Source organism: Mirounga leonina, unplaced genomic scaffold (genome assembly GCF_011800145.1).
Source record: "Mirounga leonina isolate KUSES-001 unplaced genomic scaffold, KU_Mleo_1.0 Mir_127, whole genome shotgun sequence".
Taxonomy (NCBI): domain Eukaryota; kingdom Metazoa; phylum Chordata; class Mammalia; order Carnivora; family Phocidae; genus Mirounga; species Mirounga leonina.
Window position 1 is genome coordinate 22,809,076 of NW_023270316.1, and position 22,446 is coordinate 22,831,521.

Below are 22,446 nucleotides of genomic sequence, written 5' to 3' on the forward strand. Positions count from 1 at the left end.
CTATCAGCTTGTAGGTGTGCTTTTTTCCAAAAGCTGTATATTTTAAATTTAATGTATCCTTTGATTTTTAGAATATATATTTATAATTTTAATAATTTCAACATTCAAATATATATGTATATTTAAATTATTTTATAAGAATATATTACTGCATTGCATTTCATTATATGAGTGTACCCTAAGTTTATTTAATCATTTTCTAACAATGTACATATATGAGGGGTGCCTGTGTGGCTCAGTCGTTAAGTGTCTGCCTTCAGCTCAGGTCATGATCCCAGGGTCCTGGGATCAAGCCCCACATTGGGCTCCCTGCTCAGCCAGGAGCCTGCTTCTTCCTCTCCCCGTCCCCCCTGCTTGTGTTCCCTCTCTAGCTATCTCTCTCCCTGTGTCAAATAAATAAATAAAATCTTTAAAAAATGTACATATACGCTTTCTTATTTTTTTCATTATTAGAAAAACAAAATGCTTCCCCAGGGATTAGTGTCCACATTCGTCATGCATACATAAAGGCAAATCTTTAGAAAATAAAGTAAAATAATAGCTTAGATATAAGATATGCACATTTCTTTTTTTTTTAAAGATTTTTTATTTATTTTTTGACAGAGAGACACAGTGAGAGAGGGAACACAAGCAGGGGGAGTGGGAGAGGGAGAAGCAGACTTCCCATGGAGCAGGGAGACCCAGGACCCTGAGATCATGCCCTGAACTGAAAGCAGATGCTTAAGGACTGAGCCACCCAGGTGCCCCAAGATATGCATATTTCTACTGTAATAGTTTTTTAAGACTGCTTTCTATGAAGCAATTCATCTTCTACTCTCAACAACAGTTGGCATTATTAAAAGCTGATGGTCAAAATATGCTAATTAATGTTCTAATCTCCATTTCTTTTATTATTAATGAGATGATGTACCTTTTTATTGATCATTTTTATTCCCTTTCTTTTGGCTCCACTTCATAATTATTTTCAATTATTTAATTGAGTTGTTTTTATTTTCTTTATTTGCTTCATAGCAAATATTTATATATCTTGGATATCAATCCTCTGTGTGTTAAACATGTGGAAAATGTTTTCTCTCAGTCTGTTGCTTGTCTTCTAACAATGTTTATGGTAAATTAGAATTTTAATTTTGATATAACCAAGTTTATCAAAGTTTATAACTTTTGCTTCTTATGACCTATTAATTTTTTTTCTCTCCCATAGCTACAAATACTGCACACTAATTTTATTCTCTTTTAAGATTTTTAAAGCATATATTTGAAAGCCAGGACCTTTTGTTAACATCTTAATATGCTATTTAATACTTTTATGGCAGTGGGCAAGAAACAACCTCTGCAGTTTAGTTTTCTAACTATAAAATCAGAATTATAATAATAGATAATATATATTTATTGTGTTAAGTGACTTGTTATACGCTCACTGAGCATATTGTCTGTCACATGATATACACTATATCAGGGAGCTTTTTTGTTTTTCAAACTTTCACACAGTTTTTCAGGTTTTTTTTTTCAAGTTTTCACACAGGTTTTTTGAAATTTTTCAAATATTTTTTTGAAAATTTTTTCAAAAATTTTACATAATTTAAAAGAAATTGAAAATACATGTGTAGACCATTTTCAAAGTGCCTATTTTGCTCCATTGTTATATTGCATTACTAAATCAATTACCTGTGTTGTAATCAGTTTTTTGATAATAGAACTTGTGCTTCTCACTATTGCCGAGTAGCTTGCATCACAATTGTTCCCCTCAGACTAACAAAAAAAAAATCTGAATAAAATTGGAATTACTAAAATATAATATAATTAAAAGAGAGAAACGAAGTCAGGAAGGGCCAAGAGCTACAGGCCAATGTGAAGCCATTGAGGTAAGCTTGTTTTCCTGTGGGAGGTACTTGCTAAAATATATACGAAACTAAATGAAAAATTGGACCTCAGAATCTTCTTTCAGGCCAGCATTTCAGTTTAACCAGGTCTATGTCCTCTGGATAAAAGCAAACCAAACGAATCAAGTACTTATAAAGGTAGTCATAATCTTGAAATATTTCAATACCAGACTTAAAAAGGTGCTATGCCCCTCTTTTAACTTCCTAGTAGAATAATAATAGATACTCTTCGGAGGAGATAATATTACTCAACGGCAGTAGAATACACACCCTTCCCCTGCTCTACTTGAAAAGTGACAGAAGTAATTGCACTAGTGTAGTTTCACTAGAATGAATCAATACTTTGTGGTATAGTAACAAGTGGGCTTACATATTGCAATGGAAATAATAAATTGAAGGCTACATAAATGAAGCTAAAAAAAAAAAAAAAACAGGGGCGCCTGGGTGGCTCAGATGGTTAAGTGTCTGCCTTCGGCTCAGGTCATGATCTCAGGGTCTTGGGATCAAGCCCCGTGTCAGGCTCCCTACTCAGCGGGAAGCCTGCTTCTCTCTCTCCCTCTACTACTCTTCCCTGCTTGTACTCTCTCACTCTCTCTGTTGAATAAATAAATAAAATCTTAAAAAAAAAACAAGTAATATTTAGCTTAAAATCACATATTTCAAAAGCAGACTAAACCAATTCTTTTCTCAATGTATATATACACATGGTAACACTATAAAGAAAAACAAATTATACAAAATTTAGGTTATAGTTACTTCTGAGTGTATAGTAGGGTGAAAGTTTTAGGGAAGGATAAGCAGGCTTTGAAAGGCACAGGTAATATTCTATTTGCAAAATTCATTTTGGTAATTTGGTATTAATTTTATAAATATTTTAACATGTTGATATATATATGATAAATACTCTTAATTATGTATGCTATATTTTATAACATTAACACATTTTAAAAGTCTCCTTGACAGGGCGCCTGGGTGGCTCAGTCGGTTAAGCGTCTGCCTTTGGCTCAGGTGATGATCCCAGGGTCCTGGGATCGAGCCCCGCATCGGGCTCCCTGCTCAGCGGGAAGCCTGCTTCTCCCTCTCCCACTCCCCCTGCTTGTGTTCCCTCTCATGCCGTCTCTCTCTGTCAAATAAATAAATAAAATCTTTTAAAAAAAAAGTCTCCTTGGCATTTTAATATATAAATAAACAGTTTTACAACTATGTAGGTAATACCTTCATTTTATAATGTGGTATAAAATATTTATTCAATTTTCATCTATTCAATTACTTTTTGCTTATGTTTTATTTATCATTTGTCCTTACATTAATTACTTAAATTGGAAAAAAAATGGAAATGCTGTTATAACTTTGAAGTTTTCTATTAGAAATGTAGAAAATATGCCTTGTTCTATTTACATAAACCATTAAACATTAAAAAAAAACAAAAATTGATAAAAATTTCAAGGCTGTATCTGGAACTCCGAAGAGCAATTGAACTTTAGGAGATATGGATAACTAATGCCTTTTTTTATTAAGATTTTATTTTTTTGAGAGAGAGAGAACGAGAGAGAGAGAGAAACAAGCAGGGGGAGGGGGAGGAGCAGAAGGAGCGGGAGAAGCCCACTTCCTGCTGAGCAGGGAGCCAGGAAGGCAGGGCTCAATCCCAGGACCCTGGGATCATGACCTGAGCTGAAGGCAGATGCTTAACTGACCTAGCCACCCACGTGCCCCATAGCTAATGCTTTTTGTTGGTAATATGAATAAATTTTCAGGCCTGTTTCACAATAGAGAGGAGAAAACAAGAATTGTTCAGTGGCTTAGGAATTCATCTAGTTCTATTCTACCAAGTATGAATAAAACTAAGTATAATTATCCCTCAACTTGCAGAAGATACTTTTAACAATGTGTTTCTTCCAAAATTTTATTGTATATTGTGTGCTTAGTGCCCAAAGATATAAATAAATGAAATAAAATATTCTTGCGCCCTTGAGTCTTATCTTTCAAATCCAATTTATTAAGTTCTAGCAAAATAAAATATTTTACCCTATGTTGTGCATGTGTTACAGTTATTCTGAAAATGAAAGAAAAGTATTGGGTAAGATATTTAGGAATGCTTCACAAAGGAATTATAAAGAATCATGTATTTGATGGTTTAAATCAGATACATTTATGTGCCTATATAATTGTGTATACCCAAAGAATAAGAATAAAAGAAAAATACATTATGTGGTGTGAAGGTTTTGTCTTCACTTTTTTTGTTTGTTTTTGGTTTAGAGGCATGTGCCTCATGGAAAATTGGTTCAGCAATACAGAAGAACTATTATATGAATTTTCCAGATTGTACGATACCCTACATAGCTATTGTCCACTTAATTTCACTGCTATAAAGGATTAGATGCCAGTTGCTCTCTCTCTCTCTCTCAAAAAAAAAGTGTGAATTGATTAAATGGTTAGGTCTAGAAGAAAGTATGTTAAAGAATATTTATGAACATTGTTATAGCTGCTTCTGTGGGATGTTGAGAAATTTTTGCATGTATTTCTGCAGAATTGAGGGCTTCTGAATAAATCTGGTAAAATTTAGGATTATGGAATAAAACTAGCACTTGTATAATTAATTTACAAGAGAATGGACAGTGTGAGAACTCCAGAAATATTTACCCAGTTCTGGAGGTTTGTGTTTTTTATTTCAAGAGAAAATGAGGTCAGGGAGTTTGGACGCATCTCTACGTCAGAAAAGCTGAGGAGATATTCACGTTTATCCTGCCCTTAGAGAGAAATATTTACATCTTAACAGGTTAGTGTGAGAATTAAATATTCTTTTAATCCTATCTCTGAAGAGCAAAGATTTTCCTCCTCCCTTCGAGAAATAATGAGGAGACAGATGCCTCTTTACTATATAGAAGCAAAGAAAATTAATTTTTCTTCATTTTCTCACCTATGGTGGAGAGGTCTCTCATTAGGGTAATTTGTCATCTGGTTTTCATTACTTTTTTCCAAATGGTACACATTTGGGTGGATGAGAATGAAATGCAGTTATTATTTTGTAATAATAATATTTTTTTTACTAATCATGTATACCTTTAGAATAAAATTCATAAAGATTAATATTAAAAATATAATAAATTTTATGACACCGTAAGTGAACCCTAAGGTAACCTATGGACTTTGGTTGATAATGGTATATCAACATAGGTTCATAAATTGTAACAAACATTACCTTTGTGTGGGATATTTATAATGGAGGAGGCTATGTATGTGTGAGGCAGAAGGATATGGGAAGTCTCTGTACCTTCCTCTAAATTTTGCTGTGCACCTAACACTGCCCTAAAAAATTAAAGTCATTAGTAAAAAGAAAATACAGTAGCTTCCAAAGGGGATGAATTTTTCTGGAAATTAATTCCTAGTATTGTAAAAGCCAAGCACAAAAGAACAGTGGGGAAATATTAACTAGATGAGAAGCAGGGTGTTTAGTGTAATGATTTTTAAAGTCTTTATTTTTTGTAATATTTTATGCTTGTAACTTAAAAGCTTATGTTGTTACTAAAGACATGCTACTTAACACCACCATCAAACAACTGGTTATAATTGGTATATATAGACTATATCCAATAACAGCAGAATACATATTCTTCTCATGCTCACATGAAACATTGATCAAGATGGGCCCCAATCTGGGCATGCAACACACCTTAACAAATATAAAAAAAAAAAAGAAATTACACAATGTCTGTTCTCAGACCACAATAGAGTTAAATTAGAAATCAATGATGGGGAATGAAGTGGAAAATCCCCAAATGCATGGAGTTTAGACAACACATGGGTAAAAGAAGAAATCTCAAGAGAAATTTAAAAAAATATTTTCAAATTAATGTAAATAAAAACACACCTTAGTAAAATGTGTGAGATGAAGCAAAACCAGTGCTTAAGATAAATTTTTAGCATTGGATGCATACATTAGCTTAAAAATCTAAAATCAATAATCTGCTTTCACCTTAAAAAGAATAGTAAATTAGGGGGACCTGAGTGGCTCAGTCAGTTAAATATCTGATTCTTGGTTTTGGCTCAGGTCATGATCTCAGGGTAATGATTTCAGGGTCTTGAGATCAAGCCCTGCCTTGGGCTCCCTGCTCAGTGGGGAATCTGCTTTAAGATTCACTCCCTCTGCAACACCCCCCCAGCACATGCGCTCTTGTACATGCTCCCTCTCTAAAATAAAGAAATAAATCTTTTAAAAAAGAACAGCAAATTAAATGCTAAGTAAACAAGAAAATAAATAATAAAATTCAGAAAAATTTGATAATTAAATTACAAAATCAACAGAGAAAATAAATAAACTAAATCAAAAGCTAGTTCTTTGAAAAGATCATAAAGTTGATAAGCCTCTAGGCAGGCTAATTAAGAAAGAAGGAAGAGAAGGCAAACAGCATGAATACCAGAAATGACAGAGGAAGTATCACATACATTTCATTGGGTGAATATATTTTTATTTTCTTGGATAAGTAGCTAGGAGTAGAACTGATAAACCACTTGTTAAATGGAATGCTTAACTTTTTAGAACCCATCAAGTATTTTTCCAAAAGTCACTGTACTATTTTGCAGTTCCACCGGCATTATATGAGAATCCCAATTGCTCTTCATGGTCACAGGCACTTGACATTGTCGAACTCTCTAATAAAAGTCCTCATACAGAGTATGCAATGGTATTTAATTGGGATTTTAATTTGAATTGTCCTAATGACTCATAATGTGAGTACCTTTTCATTTTTATATTTACATATAAAAATGTCTGTTAAAATATTTTGCATATTTGTGAATTAGATATTTGTCTTTATACATTCTTATATATTCTAGATACCATTATTTTACTAAATATAGGTTTTGCAAACGCTTTCTCCAAATCTTTCCCTCATCTTTAAATTTTCATAAGTACCTTCACAAAGCAGAATTCTTAAATAATAATAAGTACAATTTGTCATATTTTTTTCTTTTATTGTCTGTGTCATTTGTTTTCTATATGATAAACTCATACTGAACACAATGCCACAAAGGTTTTCTCCCTTGTTTTATTTTAATCCCTTATAGTTTACCTTTTACACATATTTTTAGTTTTTTTTTAAAGATTTTATTTATTTATTTGAGAGAGAGAGAGAGCAAGAGCATGAGCAGGGGAGGGGCAGAGGGAGATGCAGGATCCCTGCCCAGCAAGAAGCCCCACACAGAGCTTGATCCCGGGACCCCGAGATCATGACCCGAGCCGAAGTCAGACACTTAACTCACTGAGCCACCCAGGCACTCCTACCTTTTACATTTATTTCTAGGATTCACTTAGAGTTAAATGTAGATGGTACAATGATCAAAGCTTTTTGTTGTTGTTGTAGATTCTTTGGATTTACTATATAGAGTAATGCTATCTATATATGAAAACATTATTATTCTTCCTTTCTAACCTGTTTGTTTCATGCCTGAAAAATTTATGATTTAAACTTTTTTTTATTATGTTATGTTAATCACCATATTTTACATCATTAGTTTTTGATGTAGTGTTCCATGATACATTGTTTTCATATAACACCCAGTGCTCCATTCAGTATGTGCCCTCTTTAATACCCATCATCAGGCTAACCCATCCCCCCCACCCCTCTAGAACCCACAGTTTGTTTCTCAGAGTACATAATCTCTCATGGTTCATCTCCCCTCCGATTTCTCCCACTTCATTCTGCCCTTCCTGCTATCTTCTTCTTCTTCTTTTTTTTTTTTTAACATATAATATCTTATTTCTTTCAGGGGTACAGGTCTGTGATTCAACAGTCTTACACAATTCACAGCGCTCACCATAGCACATACCCTCCCCAATGTCTATCACCCAGCCACCCCATCTCTCCCACCCCCAACCACTCTAGCAACCCTCAGTTTGTTTCCTGAGATTAAGAATTCCTCATATCAATGAGGTTATATGATACATGTCTATCTCTGATTGACTTATTTCGCTCAGCATACCTTCCAGTTCCATCCACGTCATTGCAAATGGCAGAATTTCATTCCTTTTGATGTTTGCATAATATTCCATTGTATATACATACCACTTCTTCTTTATCCATTCATCTGTCAATGGACATCTTAGCTCTTTCCATAGTTTGGCTCTTGTGGACATTGTTGCTATAACCATCGGGGTACACATACACCTTTGGATTCTTACATTTGTATCTTTGGGGTAAATACCCAGTAGTGCAATTGTTGGGTCGTAGGGTAGCTCTATTTTCACTTTTTTTGAGGAACCTCCATACTGTTTTCCAGAGTGGCTGCACCAGCTTGCATTCCACCAACAGTATAGGAGGGTTCCCCTTTCTCTGCATCCCTGCCAACATCTGTTGTTTTCCTGACTTGTTAATTTTAGCCATTCTGACTGGTGTGAGGTGGTTTCTTACTGAGGTTTTGACTTGGATTTCCCTGATGCTGAGTGATGTTGAGCACTTTTTCATGTATCTGTTGGCCATTTGGATGTCTTCTTCGCAAAAATGTCTGTTCATGTCTTCTGCCCATTTCTTGATTGGATCATTTGTTCTTGGGTGTTGAGTTTGATAAGTTCTTTATAGATTTTGGATACTAGCCCTTTATCTGATATGTCATTTGCAAATATCTTCTCCCATTCTGTTGGTTGTCTTTTGGTTTTGTTGACTGTTTCCTTTGCTGTGCAAAAGCTTTTTATCTTGATGAAGTCCCAATAGTTCATTGAAAAATTAAAAAAAAAAAAAGTTAAAAAAAAAAGAACTTTGAAATACTAAGGAATCATGGGAAAAAAGCCATGCATTTTATATGCAGTATTCTCCTAGAACTGGGGTTCTGCCGTTCTCATTGATCGGTAAACTTGGTCTTGGCTGGCTGTTCTTGCTGATCTACTGGGGGAGGGGCCTGTTGCCGTGGTTCCCAAATGTCTTTGCCAGAGGCAGAATTGCCCCGCTAAGTAATCTGCTCCCATTTGCTCTCAGGAGCTTTTGTTCCCTGCAAGCTTTCCGTGCAGCTTTGGAGGACCAGAGTGAAAATGGCAGCTTCCCAATCTCCACCCCAGAGGAGCCGAGAACTCGGGGCCCTGCTCCTCAGTGAGCCCCCAGAGAAAAGCAGTCAATCACTCCCATCTCCCTGGTCTCCGGCTGCACTCTGTGCTCACCCGGCCTGTGACCGATTGTTTCTGTCTCTGGCACATGACCCCATGTGGAGTCTCCCCAAACCCAGCAGATCCCTGCGGTGCGCTCCCGCACCGTTCCCCCTGGGGGAGGAAGGGGAGTCTCCCTGGATCTGCCACTTGTTGGGTCCCTGCTAGAAGAGCAGTGGCCCGACTGTGCCGCAGATCACGGCTTATGGCAACCCTGAGCTGAGAGCCCGCACCTCAGCTCCGTCTCTGCAGCTAGCTTCCCCACTCCAATACCTGGGAGCTCTGCTGCACTCAGGCACCCCGGATCTTCCTGTGACCCCAAGGGTTCTGAGACCACACTGTCCCAGCGAGGGTCCCATCCCCCCCACTTAGCCACTGGAGGGAGGACCCTCAGCAGAGCTGACTTCTAAGTGTTTGGATTTTGTGCTCCGTTGCTTTATCACTTGCCAGTAGCAGCTGATGGAGCCCCCCTCCCCTGAATATCACCTCAGATTCACTTCTCTGCACGTCCTACCTTCCAGAAAGTGGTCACTTTTCTGTTCAGAGAGTTGCTGCTATTCTTTTCTTCGCTCTCCTGTTGAGTTTGTAGGTGTTCAGAATGGTTTGTTCCCTATCTAGCTGAATTCCTGGGACCAGACGGAATTTAGGTCTCCTACTCCTCCACCATCTTGCTCCTCCCACTTTGTGATTTAAAATTAAACTATGTCTATGGTCCAGGGATCTCTGGCCATGACATCATTAAAACTGTCCAATATATGCTGTACTCATCAACATTTGTAAAACAAGTAGTCGATCCCTCTCTGAAGTCATCAATATTAACCCACCATAGCATGATTCCCAAAGCACTGCTGAATATAAGATCACAATCCAAAAATTTAAACAATGAGAAAATTATTACTCACTATACTATGAAAATATAATTGAAGCAAATAATGTTTTCTCAGAAAGTCTTATAAATACAGCTAAATGAACACAAATATTTTATAGATATCTTAATTACATCAATATGTATAGCTGTAGATATGATTTTATATATTTTATATTTTGACAAACTGAGCAAAAAGATAAACGTATTTATGATTTGTTTTAGTCTCAAGAATAATCATATGTATTGAAAGTATATAGGGGTGCATGTGGGTGGCTCAATCGATTAAGTGTCTGACTCTTGGTTTGGGTTCAGGTCTTGGTCTCATGGGTCCTGAAGTCTGAGCCCTGTAGTCAGGCTCCGCACTCAGAGGGGAGTCTGCTTGAGATTCTCCCCCTGTCCCTTCCCCCACTTGCACCCATGCGCATGCTCTTTCTCTTTAAAATAAATCTTAAAAAAAAAATATGTAGGAACAGCTGAGAAAGCACGTAAATCAACATTTCTACAGACCATGAATAAATTTTGAGATATTAAAATTATTATTCTCTATATGTAAAACATGTTATCTCTTGGTAACCAAGCTAGATATTTGGATTTTTCAAAAAAGATCTTTTTTTGTTGTTGTTTTTTGACGTGATAGTAGACTATTTTTTTTTCAAGATTTTATTTATTTATCTGACAGAGAGACAGCGAGAGAGGAAACACAAGCAGGAGGAGTGGGAGAGGGAGAAGCAGGCTTCCCGCCAAGCAGGGAGCCCGATGCATGGCTCGATCCCATGACCCTGGGATCATGACCTGAGCCGAAGGCAGATGCTTAATGACTGAGCCACCCAGGCGCCCCAGTGATAGTAGACTATTTTTGGACAGAAACTCATTGGCATATTTGAGCTTGTCATTCCTATAACCTGTAACTATCAAAACATTGACACAACTGAACAAAAATTACAAATTTTGACTATGATATAAAAGAAGATATTGGTTAAAATACTCTCAAAATTCCCCTCAAAATTACACTGGGCATTTTCCTCTAATTCATATTATTAATTTTCAGGTTATTCAATTCATATGTTAATGCCTTATCCCGTGTCATGTACAGGTGTAGTGTGCAATCACTGCTTTTCAAAATAACAGGAATTATAACTACAGATTAGTATGCCATTATAATTGTAGGACCAAATGAAGAAGAAACTGCCTTAGTTCATGACTTGAAGCAAAAATAATATAACTATTTTTTTGCAAAATATTAGATAGTTAAAGTATCTAGATATATGTTCTCAAACAATGCATTATTTTAAGAGGGTTCTGCCATTTTGACTGGTTTAACATCATTTGTAAGCTAGAGAGTGGATAAATTACTGCAAGCATTGCCTTACCCTGTCCATGTGGTCTCATTTTGCACATCACTTTACAAAAAGTAATTCCTTTTTGTAAATAGAAAAAGAATAAAAGATATTAAAATATTCACTAAGCCAAAAAACACATTTAACATGTGCTATAAAAGCATATTCAAAATTTAATGAAAGTGATATATTACTTTTAACATGTATATAAATGGGATCTTCTAAATGGAAGCATTTTCAGAGAAAAAATAAGAATATAGAGCATATGCTTGGGAATAGGAAACCACATTATTTTTACCATAGTGTCTGCAAAACAATACTGAATAAGTTAAGTAGTTACCTTATTTATGAACATTGACAAGAATATTTATTATAGTCATTGTATAGAATTCAGGAAAATGCTATTCAACAAGATACGGCATATATATTTTTGTTTTGTTTTGTTTTTAAATTTATTTCTTAGTGCTTATATAATTCTTTGGTAGTTATACCCACATTTGGTTAAATATACTAAAATTAGTGTCTGAAAAACCACAAGCAAATAATTTAGATGTCTAACTTACTTGTGGAAAAAATAAAATATTGGCTTATTTTTATAGTTTCTATAGAAATGAAGAAAATATTAAACAAGAAAAGTTTTGTTTTTCAACTTTGCTCTTACTAAACATTTATTTTGAATAAATTCACATTTTATTAAATACATTTAAATAACATATTTATTAGAAAACAGTAGCATATTTTCATTTTTTAGAGAAAGTATTCATTGAATCCAATGTCAATTTAGGTTTTATAGATAAATTTACAACTCTTTACTTCTTCTTGTTCAACTAACTGAGAAATAAAATAAAGGAAAATAAAGCAGTCTGTTGGTCATTTCAGAATCATCTACAGATCATTTAGAGGTAAAAAAATTAAGTATTTATTTTTTTATTTTTATTTATTTTATTTTTTAAAAGATTTTATTTATTCATTTGAGACACAGAGATAGAGAGAGAGCACGAGCAGGGAGAGAGGCAGAGGGAGATGGAGAAGCAGGCTTCCCGCTGAGCAGGGAGCCCGACGCAGGGCTCAATCCCAGGACCCTGGGACCACGACCCGAGCCGAAGGCAGACGCTTAACTGTCTGAGCCACCCAGGCGCCCCCCAAAATTAAGTATTTAAATAATTATTCTAAATTATCCAATGTACTCATTCAACGTTAAAATAGGTTATACCAGTAATGGGTTTTCCCGGATAACTAGAAGAACTCAAGACTTATCAAGAGTTGTAGGTGGAGAGAGAAACTGAATATTCAAATACATTTTTTAGGAATGTAGCAAGTATGAGAAGTTAGAGAAAGAGGCCATTACATAACTTCATCAAAACACTGAACTTTTAATGGATGGTTTATCATAAATTGCAGATTATTTTTGGCACTTAATCTGAAATACAGAGCACATTAACAAACTTGTCTCATATTTCATTTGAAATAATTTTGTATGATTATCATAATACTGACTGTTACATAATGCTCAGTGGCAGTGTTGCATAGAACAAAATAAATGACATCACAATAATTACAATACAGATTATATACTAAAAATAGAATTGAATGGGGTTTTAGTTTTTTTATATATGCCTCCCTTTAGTTTTTAAAATTTCTAAATTAATCACATGTGATTACACAAAGAAGGGATTATCAAAGATTATCACATTAGATTTACATGAATCTAGTCCCAAGCTTTACTAATTTTTTAGGTATAGAAATAACTACAAGCCACAGGTGAAAAGGAAAAAGAAGAGAACTGCCAATTCAGCTCACCATATCTATTCTTGTGTGAGGATTTACTATGTCTCACATTAAGATATGGGTTTCCCATTTGGTGTAAAATGACACTTATCCATTATTAAGTATCTTTACTTCTACTTACTGAGTATGTTTTACTCAGTTCCACAGCTTAAATAAGATTTTTCAGGGCGCCTGGGTGGCTGAGTTGGTTAAGTGACTGCCTTCGGCTCAGGTCATGATCCTGGAGTCCCTGGATGGAGTCCCGCATCGGGCTCCCTGCTCGGCAGGGAGTCTGCTTCTCCCTCTGACCCTCCTCCCTCTCATGCTCTCTGTCTCTCATTCTCTCTCTCGCAAATAAATATATAAAATCTTTAAAAAAAAAAAAAAGATTTTTCAGTGAGCCATGACCCATGTATTATTTGATTCTGAATTCCTTTAACATAAGTAATCCTAGGGAAATTAGGTACAATCTGAAGAGAATAATTTATTCCATAGATTAGGATCCTCCCGTTAGGAAATACCATTAGCTTGTTTGCCAGGGATTATTAGGAGTGCATATAAATCAATGTTCTCCAGAGAAAGAACAACCAATCCAGTAAGTTGAAAGTCCTTAAAAGCAAGAACTGAACTTTCTGGAGAAGAGATTGTGTCTCAAGACTGCAGAATTCACTTTTTAACTCAGTCTGCAGCCTGTGCTATAGATTTCAAATTTACCACCACTCTACAATTGCAAGAGCCCATTCCTTAAAATAGCTCTATTCTCTAGAAAGGTCAGTTTTTGCTCTTAAGGTCTTTTAATTAACTGGATGTGGCCCATCCACACTATCATAGATAATCTTATTTAAAGTCAACTGATTGGTATTAAGGAAAGCATGTGTTGTGATGAGCACTAGGTGTTATTCACAACTAATGAATTGTTGAACACTACATCAAAAACTAATGATGTACTACATGTTGGCTAACTGAACAGAATAATAAAAATAAATAAATAAATATTACATAATCCTCCTTTAATAAATAATGTGAATATTCAATATAATTCAAGTCAGAAAGACTGCTTTTGTTTCAGGATAACTGGTTCAAAAATAAGAGGACTCAGCACACACAAAAAATAAAATAAAAAAAATTAAAAAAATAAAGTCAACTGATTGTAGAAGCACACAAAAAGTACTTTCAGGCAAAATCTAGATTACTCTTTGATTGAATAACTGGATACTGTTGCTTAGACAAGTTGATACATAAAACTTACCATCATAGAGTGTGGGCTTTCTGTTAATGCAGATGACTCTTGCATTAGATAATTATTCAAGACTGATTCTAAATACACAAATTTTACTTGATGATGAACTTTTGTTGACGTGCCTCAAATTATTATATGATTGGTTAGATAATATCGTGTTCACTATGCTCAGCTTCAATCAATTGCCATCTGGCAACTCATAGTCTACTCGTGTCTAAGAGATGTTCCTCTGAAAGTATGACCTATTAGAGTGCAGTTTGCTCCAGGTGGCATATTGTGTTTTCCAGAGATGGCAACAGTAACACCTCCCATCACATATTTTCTACAATGTGATCATGACACTTCTCCCACTGAGAATAATTTAGAGGAAAAGGCTGTTATACAATTTTATCAAAATACTGGTTGTGAAATAGATGGCATGTCGTGATATTAAGACATTTGATTTTTAAATAATCCAGTACAGTTTTTATTGCAGATTTTCTCTTTATGTTTTGGTTAATTTGTATTTTTTCATTAATCTTAAAGGACTTAATCTAAAAAGTTCAATATAATTCTCTAACGTAATGGATTCTAAATCTCATCACCTCTTGGGTGTATTATACTGGCTCTTTTCTGGTAGCCCAAACTCCATTTTTTGCTTTATCACTCCACGTGACTGTGAAAAGCTTTGACCTCTTGGCTCCTGGTGAAGTGCACCTTATAAATTCACAAATACCTCAGGGGAAATGATTTTCAGAACATTTGTTTATCTCACTGATTTTTACTTCTCTGTGGGATTTTGTTTTTTTTATGAAATTTTGTTTGTTTCTATTTGATTTGATTATTGCTTTCTATCAAACTGCTATATCATAGATAGAAGCAGAATTCCTTTTTCTCTTTAACATTTGATATTATTCTCTGAAACTTAGCGATGTATCATTCTCTGCCTACATATACAACAACACTAAAGATATGCTCTCAGAGGCTTTGCTATACGACTTTTTAATTGTCCCCGAATTCATTCTGGTCATTATCTTTTCCTAAGGGCATTTGGGTTTTTTAAAGTAGGCAATCCTAACTCTTAGTCTGGTATAAAAACCTGGCTGCCATGTTCTGCATTATAAGAAGAAAAATGGGACTGAGATCTCATTCTTCATTTGATCTCCTTTTAACTTTTCCCCACATAGCTCCCTTCCTTAACTACATTTTTGTTTTATTTTACAAAAATTAACCCTGCAGGGGTGGCTGGGTGGCTCAGTCAATTAAGCATCTGACTCTTGGTTTCCACTCAGATCATGATCTCAGGGTGATGAGATCGAATCCTGCATCGGGCTCCATGCTCAGCAGGGAGTCTGCCTGAGGATTCTCTCTCTCTCCTCTGCCCCTCGTCCCATGCTCTGTCTCTCTCTAAACTAAATAAATAAATCTTAAAAAAAAAAAAAGGAAACAAAGAGTTTCTATTAAAAAATTAAACCTCCAAAATTCGGCTAGGTTTGTACATTTATTTTCACCTGGTTTCCTGGTTTAGAGGCAGGCATTTAAGAATTTAACTGATTTGGTCCCAGTAGTTTATTTTTGCTTTTCCCTTGTCTCAGGAGACATATCTAGAAGGATGATGCTATGCTCAGTGTTAGAAAAATTACTGACTGTGTTCTTCTCTAGCATTTTTATGGTTTCAGGTCTCACAGTTAGGTCTTTAATCCATTTTGAATTTATTTTTGTGTATGGTGTAAGAAAGTGATCCAGTTTCATTCTTTTGCATGTAACTGTCCAGTTTTCCCAACACCATTTGTTGAAAAGACTGTCTTTTTTCCACTCATATTCTTGCCTCCTTTGTAGAAGATTAATTGACCATATAATTGTGAGTTTATTTGGGGGCTTTCTATTCTGCTCCATTGATCTATGTGGCTATTTTTTGTACCAGTACCATACTGTTTTGATTACTACAGCCTTGTAATATAACTTGAAGTTTGAAATTGTGATAAAAAGCTTCTGCACAACAAAGGAAACTACCAACAAAACTAAAAGATAATCTACTGAATGGGAGAAGATGTTTGCAAATGACATATCCAATAAAGGCTTAGTACCCAAAATATATAAAGAACTTACATAAGTCAACACCCAAAAAATAGATACTCCAATTAAGAAAATGAGCATAAGACATGAACAGACATTTCTCCAAAGAAGACATGCAGATAGCCAACAGACACATGAAAAGATGCTCAACATCACTCATCATCAGGAAATGCAAATCAAAACCACAATGAGATACAACCTCATACCTCATGTCAGCATGACTGAAATAAAAAAACTCAAGAAACAGCAACTGTTGGTGAGGATGTGGAGAAAAAGGAACCCTCATGCACTATTGGTGGGAATGCAAACTTGTGTATCTACTGTGGAAAACAGTATGGAGGTTCCCCCCAAAATTAAAAATAGAACTATACTACAATCCAGTAATCCCACTACTGGGCATTTACCCAAAGAACACAAAAACACTAATTTGAAAAGATATGTGCACCCCTATGTTTAATGCAGCATTATTTATAATAGACAAACTACGGAAGAAGCCTAAGTGTCCACTGATAGATGAATGGATAAAGAAGAGGTGGCATATATATACACACCCGAGAATATTATTCAATCACAAAAAAGAATGAAATCTTGCCATTTGCAGCAACATGGATGGATCTAGAGAGTATAATGCTAAGAGAAATAAGCCAGCTAAAGAAAGACAAATAGCGGGCGCCTGGGTGGCTCAGTTGGTTAAGCAACTGCCTTCGGCTCAGGTCATGATCCTGGAGTCCCGGGATCGAGTCCCACATCGGGCTCCCTGCTCAGCGGGGGGTCTGCTTCCCCCTCTGCCCTCTTCCCTCTCGTGCTCTCTGTCTCTCATTCTCTCTCTCAAATAAATAAATAAAATCTTTAAAAAATAATAATAATAATAAAAAAAGAAAGACAAATACCATACGATTCCAATCATATGTGGAATTTAAGACACAAAACAAATAAATAAAGATAAAAAAGAAAGAAAGAGGGGCGCCTGGGTGGCTCAGATGGTTAAGCGTCTTCCTTCGGCTCAGGTCATGATCCCAGATTCCTGGGATCGAATCCCGCTTCGGGCTCCCTGCTTAGTGGGGAGCCTGCTTCTCCCTCTGCTTCTCTGTCTGTCTCTTATGAATAAAAAATAAAATCTTAAAAAAAAAAGAAAAGAAAAAAAAGAGAATGAGAGAGAGAGAGAGAACCCAAGAAAGGGCACTTAACTATAGGTAACAAAGAGATGGTTATCAGAGGAGCGGTGGGTGGGGGATGGGTGAAATAGGTGAAAGGGATTCACAGTGCACTTGTCTTGATGAGGACTGAGTAATGTATGGAACTGTTGAATCACTATGTTGTACACCTGAAACTAATACAGCACTGTATGTTAACTATAATGAAATTAAAATAAAATGCCCCCCCCAGCAAAAAAACAAACAAAAATTAACTAATTTGTATTAAAAATGAAATCAACATGTCTGGGTTCATTCCAAATTTGAATTCAATATTTATAAATTAAGAATTTGGCATCTTCCATTTCTGAGCTTGTCTGTTGAGCAAATTGCCTTATTTCCTATGGCTTCTTTCCCAAATCTTGTCAGCTTAGATTGCATTTTCCTCTCATGTCAGATAACTCTGCATATTTAGTTTCTAGCTTCTAAAATTCTCATGACACCTCTTCTGCTACCTTCTACTAACCTATTTGTCTTTGTGTGTTCTTGACCTTTTATTCCAACTGGTGACTACAGTAACGTTCTCTGATGGAAAAGATAATTGCCTATGTCTAACCCACTATGATTGAACTGTTTGTCTGCCTCAGACTTTTATCTGACTTTTAAAGACCAAACGCATAAATAAATTATTCATTGATCATTTCATAACTGAGTCCTTATTGAAAATAGGAATCAAAATTATTATAGAGAAAAAGAAAAAGTAAATTGAAATAAAACAGTTATGCAGAACAATCTGTTCTGTTTTCTTAGATTCTGTATTTGTATATTTGGTATTCATTAATAACAGGGCCAAACTAACAACCAAGAGGATAGATATCTCCCCTGACAACCAGACCCCATAATCTGAACCACTCCCTTATCTAACTCTCACATTCCAAGCCAATGTTTCTCCTGCTCTAAATCACCCAGGATCATCTACTAAACCACTAGAGACCACATCTATAGCCCAGAGCCCACATACATTATTCAAACTACCCAGTCCTAACCAGTTTCTCATGCCCTCCTTTGCCATTCCTGCAGAAACTTGAATAAAAACTCTGGCTTAAGCTTCCCCTCACTTTTCCTTTCTACTTCTTGCCCAAACCTCATGGTTCCCCAAGTGTCCCTGCATGGCATAATGTGCTCCTTCCTCTTGGGAAATGTAAGAAAAATTTCCTTTCAAAGGCATCACCTTCTCCATATCATGGCTCAGTCACCTCTATAAATTAATATCTTGAGTATACAATTACTACACTGTTCTAACAAAATTGTCCGTGAGCATTCTATCTATTTCAAACAAAAAGTTTTCAAAAACTGGGGACTTCACTAAAACAAAATTTTATGTACTTCTCATCCATATGAAAAAAACAAAAACAAAAACAAAGACCTTAGAATCAAGTATTGCTCTCTAAAATATAATGCAGAACCATTTGTCAATATCTAATATAGAAACATGGGTTAAAATAAAGATGTTAAAACTCTAAAATATCAGTGCTTCCAGTAGCTTTTATAACCTCAGTAGAAATTATCTGAAATAACTGGTATTCTATAAAATGAAGCAACATTTGCATACATTTTGGAAATCCTTCTGTTTATTTATTTCTTCTTAAATGCAAATATATTCAATATATAAACTTTTAGATACATACACATCATCATTTCATTCTTTAAAAACCCTCTTCCCTTCACCCTTTTCCCTCCCTTTTTCTCCCTTTATTTATATGGGTTTCTTGAATGTTACTTGTAGAATCACTGGTGACTTCTAGGGGACTGGCTTGCCCTGATTTATTTATTTCTGTTTTTGATATTTTATTTATTGCTTGATAATATTTATAAGCCTGAACTTCTTATTAAGAAGTAAATTAATTATATTAACATAAACGAAAAAAGACAAATATCGTCTACAAAGTAGTCATTGAATTTGGGAACAAGAGAGTACTGGAAATAAGATTGAGTTTAGTACATTTACAAAGTAATATGGAAGATGAATAATTAAATGACATTAATCATTAATGTAGGAGTTTTTCACGGACAAATAAATATCATCAGGATTCATTGTGATGATTTAGTAGCAGATATGCCCTTAACTCCATGCTAGCTGCTGAATTCCTGTTTCACTAGAGTTAAGGCAAGTCTAAGAAGTTGGCTGCATACCCACAATTAATGCCCAGAGATTTGGAGCAATATTTATTATGGCTGATGTTCATGTGTTAGACATATTACTAACAACCCTAGCCACATCAAGAGATACCCCATTAGGGAATACAGAATGAGTTTAACATTATTTATCTTGACCCCACCCCATCTTTTCTCTCCCTTTCCAGTTCTAGGCTCTCCTACTTGGAAATATATGACTGACCTTTTATGTAAAACTTAAATTCTAATGCAGGAAAATTATGCACTTCACTTCACTGTGACTAACACTTACAATGCCCAGGAGAGTGTTGTTCTATATAGGCATTCTCCACCATCAAAGCAGAAGCATATTTGTGTGAACAAAGGTTTATGTTTTTGCGGAAAAAAATTTCTCATCAAAAAAGAAGCTCACAGGGCACCTGGGTGGCTCAATCGTTAAGTGTCTGCTTTCGGCTCAGGTCATGATCCCAGGGTCCTGGGATCAAGCCCCGCATCGGGATCCCTGCTCCGTGGAGATCCTGCTTCTCCCTCTCCCACTCCCCCTGCTTGTGTTCCCTCTCTCGCTGTCTCTCTCTGTGTGTCAAATAAATAAAATCATTAAAAAAAAAAAACTCACCAATTTGAAAAACTACAATCTAATATCATGTCTTCTTCATTTTTTACATTTCCCAATGTGGAAAGGACACTACTTAATATTGCAGATTATGAATGTTTTTTACTAATCCATAAGACACAAGTACTTGTGGAATTTACTTGTTAGATATGTGTAATTTTATGCATATTCATGAAATCATAAATACAAAGTATCTTTCATAGAATAGCTGGGTCTTTTAAGATACATTCTCATATTCCATTTTTGAAGAAGACGTGTAAGTTGCTCATTAAAACAAAACTATATAGAATGAGTCTTCAGTAATTCCTGGAGAATCCAATCAGTTATCAGTTACTTTGAATAGCCCAGAGTCTCTTATTTCTGATCCCATAGTCTGGCAGTATATAAATATCTTGCCCAAAGGAGAATACAAAACCCATTGCATAAGATGCTTCAGTCTAATTGGGATATTGAACTAAAAGCTAAAACATGTGGTATTTTCCAAATATTTATGCTTAAAGTCTCTAGTATGGATATCTTATTTGTTGTGGCTCTTGTTCAATGATTTGGGAAACAAAAGTGACTTTAAAGAAATATATTTTACTTTAAAACAGAAACAATTGCTGAGTGATTTCATAGGGAAGACATCTGAGAGAAAGGCTATACTGATGAAGTCCCAGAAAAACAAAGTTGTAGAAAACAAAGTTCTAGGAGAGTTACGCTGTGAAAGTTTTTAAGCCCCATGCAAGTGGAACAAGGTTTCAAATATGGAAGTATGAATCTCAACAGGACTCCGTAGAGAATTCTCTGTGGAACAGAACCATCAAGGAAAACATTGAGCGTAGTTTGCAGAGTAGTGCCTTAGAAAGTGGCAGTTTTTTGGAAGAGTAGGCTGAAAGCTTTGAAGACATTTTATTAGTAAAAGAGAAAGAGAGAATTTAAAAGATGCAGGAAACAATGCAAAAGTGAGAAAAAGAAATGGAAAGATTAAAAGTTTTGTTAAGAAAAGAAAATTCAGTTTTCCATGGGCATAGGTCCAGTGTGACAGCTACATTTGTCAAAAATCATAAGATGGGTATGATATGCTCTGTTATCAACTCCCCTTGTCCTGTTTTTTTTTTTTTTTAATTGCTTTATTTACCTCTTGTCTTTCATGAATTTCTGGCATTTGGTCAATACCATTTGGAAATAACTGCTGCTGCTGAATTTCATTAAGAGAAGGTGACAACACACATCTATGACTATGACACTGAACCTATTAAATATAAAAGTAAAAGAGCATATTAACAAATGCCATTACCTACCTAGGAAGCAAGAGAAGATTGGCTCAGGGTTTATTAAGAATATCTGAAAACAAAAATGCATTTTAAACTGCAAATACAGAGGCCCTATGGGAAATTATATTTTATCTATATGATAATTATGAAAATTATTTAAGTAGTAATAAACACTATATATATTTTATGAATTTATAATTTTAGTTATTAATTCTTTAAGCTTTCATGCCACTACAGCTTCTCTGATTTGTCAAATTATTTTAGAGTCCATTAGAATCGTGCATTACCAAGTGGGGACAATGAGTAATTTATTTTTATTGATTTATGTCAGAGACTAAGTGCCATTATTTTGATGTCTGTGGTGAAATAAAGCACTGGGGATCAACAAAACTTAATTCTGTTTCTGTGGTTTTAAATAATTGTTCATTGTGAAGAAAGTGTACATGTACTTCAAATATCTCATCACTATAATGTAGAAGGAATGAATCATAGCCACTGCATCATGCATTAGGCTTTAGACACACTTGCTAGGTAACTTTGTATATCTACAGCCAATTTAAACCTTTTGTAGGCCAGGTTCATTGAACAATGGAAGTTAGTGCTTTGTAATAAACTGGGATTTTAAAAAGAAGAGAAAATTTGTATTATATGTGTATGCAAAAGAAACAAATAGGGAGTGATAATCACTTCCCTGCTTTCTGCCTTTTGACAAACACCTTAGTAGTAGAAGATTCTCATAGATCAGGAGTTCTCCTTCACAGGAGAGTTGTGACTTATATTGAAAGAGTTATTAAAAGCCCTTTATTGACCATCTCAATTGTGCAGAACCCCATATACCATAATTAGATAGAGTCTAAGAAGTTTGCTTCTAATTATATACTAATGTAATCAATGTAAAGCCCACCATAGCAGTCCATACCTATTTCTAGGTTCAGAATACCATACCTTCCTTTTCTCAAATTTTAGCTACTTAGGTTAAAATAGCTTAAG